The sequence below is a fragment of the Camellia sinensis genome, chromosome 12 (assembly GCF_055761805.1).
Source record: "Camellia sinensis isolate YWXY chromosome 12, ASM5576180v1, whole genome shotgun sequence".
NCBI lineage: Eukaryota > Viridiplantae > Streptophyta > Magnoliopsida > Ericales > Theaceae > Camellia > Camellia sinensis.
This window is the reverse complement of record NC_138972.1, coordinates 25079005-25085000: the sequence shown is the minus strand read 5'-3', so window position 1 is coordinate 25085000 and position 5996 is coordinate 25079005.

Below are 5996 nucleotides of genomic sequence, written 5' to 3'. Positions count from 1 at the left end.
ACCCCAAAGGACTAAGAAGCCAGACGAACGTGCGAGAACATTTAGAGAAGCTGAGCAAGCACCGGTTAGCGCGACTGTAAGTAACAAAGGCAACGGGCAAAACTTCCGAGGGACATACTTTTCGCAACAAGCTTCCACTCGGAAAGCATAGGCAGCTCGTTTGCAAGTCAAAGCCAACAAAATGGCAATTACCCGAGGGACATGCTTTTCGCAACGCAGCTTCCACTGGGGAAGTGCAGGCAACTAACTTGTAGGCAAGCCAAAGCCAACCGGATGGTTACTGACCAAGGGACATAAATTTTCGCAAGGAGCTTCCATTAGGAGAGCGCAGGCAACTCGTAGGTAGGTCAAAGGCAACCGAATGGCAATTAACCGAGGGACATAACTTTTCGCAAGGAGCTTCCACCAGGGAAGGCGCAGGCAACCTGTAGGAATCCCGCGGATGACGAAGAGGAATGCACCAGTGGAGTTCGCTGCACAGGCAGGGATCTGTCTAACTCACACAAACCAAACACAACTCATGCGCCATGACGTACACTACGCACCAGCCCCCCAAAATGAATCAGACCCCAAAGGACTAACAAGCCCGGCGAACGTGAGAAAACATTTAGAGAAGCCGAGCAAGCACCGGTTAGCGCAACTCCAAATAACAAAAGCCAGCAGGCAACTTCCGGGGGACATAACTTTTGCGACAACCTTCCACTGGGAAAGCGCAGGCAGCTCGTTCGTAAGTCAAAGCCAACCAAATGGCAATTACTCGAGGGACATGCTTTTCGCAAGGCACCTTCCACTAGGGAAGCGCAGGCAACTCGAAGGCGAGTCGAAGAGAACCTAAAGGCATTTACCCGAGGGACACAGAGGAATGCACCAGTGGAGTTTGCTGCACAGGCAGGGATTCGTCCAACTCGCACAAACAAAACATAACTCACGCGCCACGACATACACTATGCACCAACCCTCCAAAACGAATCACCCCTCGAAGGACTAAGAAGCCCGACAAATGCGCGAAAACATTTAGAGAGGCCGAACAAGAACCGGTTAGCATGAATGCGAATAACAAACGTGACAGGCAACTTTTGAGGGACATACTTTTCGCAACAAGCTTCCACTAGGAAAGCACAGGCAACTTGTTCGCACCAATCGAATCACAATTTAACCGAGGGACATGCATTTCGCAAGGCAACTTGTACGTAAGTCGAAGCCAACCAAATGGCAATTTAATCGAGGGACATGCATTTCGCAAGGCAACTTGTACGTAAGTCAAAGCCAAACCTAATGGCAATTACCCGAGGGACATGGCATGCTTGCCAAGGCAGTGGCTTGGCGTGCTTGCCAAGGCTATGGCATGCCATGCTGTTGGCCGAGGCCAGGGCATGCCATGCTGCTGGACAAGGCCACGACACGGCATGCTGATGGCCAAGGCTGTGGCATGGCAAGCCATGCTGCCGGACAAGGCATGCAGCTGGCCAATGCGTTGGCATGGCACGATACTAGCTTTGGCTGGGCCAAGGTAGCCTAGCCAAAGCCCGCCCCGGGCCATGCCTAGGCCAAGGCAGCCTAGCCAAAGCCAGCCGCATGCCATGCCAAGGCCAAGGCCAGCAGCATGCCATGCCAAGGACAAGGCAGCATAGCCAAAGCCAGCAGCATGCCATGCCAAGGCCAAGGCCAGCAGCTTGCCATGCCAAGGCCAAGGCAGTCCAGCCAAAGACAGCAGCATGCCAGGCCAAGCCAAGGCCAGCAGCTTGCCAGGCCATGCCTAGGCCAAGGCAGCCCAGCCAAAGCCAGGAGCATGCCATGCCAAGCGAAGGCCAGCAACTTGCCATGCCATGCCTAGGCCAAGGCAGCCTAACCAAAGCCAGCAGCATACCATGCCAAGGCTAAGGCCAGTAGCATGCCATGCCAAGGCCAAGGCAGCCTAGCCAAAGCCAGCAGCAAGCCATGCCAAGCCAAGGCCAGCAGCTTGCCTTGCCTGGCCTAGGCTAAGGCAGCCTAGCCAAAGCCAGCAGCATGCCATGCCAAGGCCAAGGCCAGCAGCATGCCATGCCATGCCAAGGCCAAAGCCAGTAGCATGCCATGCCATGCTAAGGCCAAGGCAGCCCATCCAAGGCCAACAGCATGCCATGCCAAGCCAAGGCCAGAAGCTTGCCATGACATGCCTAGGCCAATGCAGCCAAGCCAAAGCTCGCAGCATGCCATGCCAAGGCCAAGGCCAGCAGCATGCCAGGCCAAGGGCAAGGTAGCCCACCCAAAGCCAGTAGCATGCCATGCCAAGCGAAGGCCAGCAGCTTGCCATGCCATGCCTAGGCCAAGGCAGCCAAGCCAAAGCCAGCAGCATTCCATGCCAACGCAAAGGCCAGTAGCACGCCATGCCAAGGCCAAGGCAGCCCAGCCAAAGCCTGCCGCATGCCATGCCAAGCTAAGGCCAGCAGCTTGCCAGGCCATGTCTAGGCCAAGGAAGCCAAGCCAGAGCCAGCAGCGTGCCATGCCAAGGCCAAGCCGGCCCAGCTAAAGCCGGCAGCATGTCATGCCAAAGCCAAGGCCAGCAGCATGCCATGCCAAGGCCAAGGCAGCCTAGCTAAAGCCAGCAGCAGGGCATGCCAAGCCAAGGCAAGCAGCTTGCCATGCCATGGCTATTCCAAGGCAGCGTAGCCAAAGCCAGCAGCATGCCATGCCAAGGCCAAGGTAGCCTAGCCAAAGCCGGCAACATGCCATGCCATGGCCATGGCCGACAGCATGCCATGCAGTGCCAAGGCCAAGGCAGCCCAGCCAAAGCCAGCGGCATGCCATGCCCAGCCAACGCCAGCAGCTTGCCACGCCATGCCAAGGCCAAGGCAGCCTAGCAAAAGCCAGCAGCATACCATGCCAAGGCCAAGGCCCGCAGCTTGCCATACCAAGGCCAAGGCAGCCTAGCCAAAGCCAGCAGCATGCCATGCAAAGCCAAGGCCAGCAACTTGCCATGCCATGCCTAGGCCAAGGAAGCCTATTCAAAGCCAGCAGCATGCCATGCCAAGGCCAAGGCCAGCAGCATGCCATGCCATGGCCAAGGCATCCCAGCCAAAGCCAGTAGCATGCCATGCCAAGCCAAGGCCAGCAGCTTGCCATTCCATGCCTAGGCCAAGGCAGCCTAGCCAAAGCTAGCAGCATGCCATGCCAAGGCCAAGGCCAGTAGCATGGCATGCCAAGGCCAAGGCAGCCCCACCAAATCCAGCAGCTTGCCATGCCAGGCGTAGGCCGAGGCAGCCTAGCCAAAGCCCGCAGCATGGCATGCCATGGCCAAGGCCAGCAGCATGCCATGCCAAGGCCAAGGCAGCCTAGCCAAAGCCAGCAGCATCCCTGCCAAGGACAAGGCAGCCTAGCCAGAGCCAGCAGCATACCATGCCAAGGCCAAGGTCAGCAGTTTGCCATGCCAAGGCCAAGGTCAGCAGCTTGCCATGCCAAGGCCAAGGCAGCCCAGCCAAAGCCAGCAGCATGCCATGCCAAGCGAAGGCCAGCAACTTACCATGCCATGCCTAGGCCAAGGCAGCCTAGCCAAAGCCAGTAGCATACCATGCCAAGGCCAAGGCCAGCAGCATGCCATACCTAGGCCAAGGCAGCCTAGCCAAAGCCAGCAGCAAGCCATGCCAAGCCAAGGCCATCAGCTTGCCTTGCCTTGCCTAGGCTAAGGCAGCCTAGCCAAAGCCAGCAGCATGCCATGCCAAGGCCAAGGCCAGCAGCATGCCATGCGATGCCAAGGCCAAAGCCAGCAGCATGCCATGACATGCTAAGGCCAAGGCAGCCCAGCCATGGCCAGCAGCATGCCATGCCAGGCCAAGGCCAGAAGCTTGCCATGACATGCCTAGGCCAATGCAGCCAAGCCAAAGCCAGCAGCATGCCTCGCCAAGGCGAAGGCCCGCAGCATGCCTCGCCAAGGTAGCCCACCCAAAGCCAGTAGCATGCCATGCCAAGCCAAGGCCAGCAGCTTGCCATGCCATGCCTAGGCCAAGGCAGCCAAGCCAAAGCCAGTAGCATTCCATGCGAAGGCAAAGGCCAGCAGCATGCCATGCCAAGGCCAAGGCAGCCCAGCCAAAGCCAGCAGCATGCCATGCCAAGCGAAGGCCAGCAGCTTGCCAGGCCATGTCTAGGCCAGGGCAGGCAAGCCAAAACCAGCAGCGTGCCATGCCAAGGCCAAGCCAGCCCAGCCAAAGCCAGCAGCATGTCATGCCAAAGCCAACGCCAGCAGCATGCCATGCCAAAGCCAAGGCCAGCAGCATGCCATGCCAAGGCAAAGGCAGCCAACCTAAAGCCAACAGCAGGGCATGCCAAGCCAAGGCAAGTAGCTTGCCATGCCATGGCTATTCCAAGGCAGCGTAGCCAAAGCCAGCAGCATGCCATGCCAAGGCCAAGGTAGCCTAGCCAAAGCCGGCAGCATGCCATGCCATGGCCATGGCCGACAGCATGCCATGTAGTGCCAAGGCCAAGGTAGCCCATCCAAAGCCAGCAGCATGCCATGCCCAGCCAAGTCCAGCAGCTTGCCATGCCATGCCTAGGCCAAGGCAGCCTAGCAAAAGCCAGCAGCATACCATGCCAAGGCCAAGGCCCGGGCCCGTAGCTTGCCATACCAAGGCCAAGGCAGCCCAGCGAAAGCCAGCAGCATGCCATGCAAAGCCAAGGCCAGCAGCTTGCCATGCCATGCCTAGGCCAAGGAAGCCTAGTCAAAGCCAGCAGCATGCCATGCCAAGACCAAGTCCAGCAGCATGCCATGCCATGGCCAAGGCATCCCAGCCAAAGCCAGCTGCATGCCATGCCAAGCCAAGGCCAGCAGCTTGCCATTCCATGCCTAGGCCAAGGCAGCCTAGCCAAAGCTAGCAGCATGCCATGCAGAGGCCAAGGCCAGCAGCATGCCATGCCAAGGCCAAGGCAGCCCAGCCAAAGCAAGCAGCTTGCCATGCCATGCGTAGGCCGAGGCAGCCTAGCCAAAGCCAGCAGCATGGCATGCCATGGCCAAGGCCAAGGCAGCCTAGCCAAAGCCAGCAGCATGCCATCCCAAGCCAACGCCATCAGCATGCCATGCCATACCTTGCCAAGGCCATGCCAGCCCAGCCAGAGCCAGCAGCATGCCATGCCCAGCAAAGGCCGGCAGCTTGCCATGCCATGCCTAGGCCAGGGCAGCCTAACCAAAGCCAGCAGCATGCCATGCCAAGACCAAAGCCAGCAGCATGCCATGCCAAGCCAAAGCCAGCAACTTGCCATGTGATGCCTTGGCCAAGGCAGCCTAGCCAAAGCCAGCCGCATGCCATGCCAAGGCCAAGGCCAGCAGCATGCCATGCCAAGGCCAAGGCTGCAAAACAAAGGCCAGCAGCTTGTCATGACAAGCCTAGGCCAGCAGCATGCCATGCCATGCCTCGGCCAAGGTACCCTAGCCAAAGCCAGCCGCATGCCACGCGAAGGCCAAGGCTAGCAGCATGCCATGCGAAGGCCAAGGCAGCATAGCCATAGCCCGCAGCATGCCACGCCAAGGCCAACAACAGCAGTATGCCATGCCAAGGTCAAGGCAGCCCAGCCAAACTGGCAGCATGCCATGCCAAGCCAAGGTCAACAGCTTTCCATGCCATGCCTAGGCCAAGGCAGCCTAGCCTAGGCCAAGGAAACCTAGCCAAAGCCATCAGCATACCATGCCAAGGCCAAGGCCAACAGCATGCCATGCCGAGGCCAAGGTAGACTAGCCAAAGCCAGCAGCATGCCATGACAAGCCAAGGCCAGCCGCTTGCCACGCCATGCCTAGCCCAGGACAGCCTAGCCAAATCCGGCAGCACGCCATGCCAAGGCTAAGGCAGCCCAGCTAAAGCCAAAGCCAGCTGCATACCACGGCAAGGCCAAGGCAGCCCAGCCGAAGCCGGCAGCTTGCCATGCCAAGCCCAAGGCCAGCAGCATGCCACGCCAAGGCAAAGGCAGCCTAGCCAAAGCCAGCAGCATGCCATGCCAAGCCAAGGCCATGGCCAAGGCCAGGGCCAGCACCA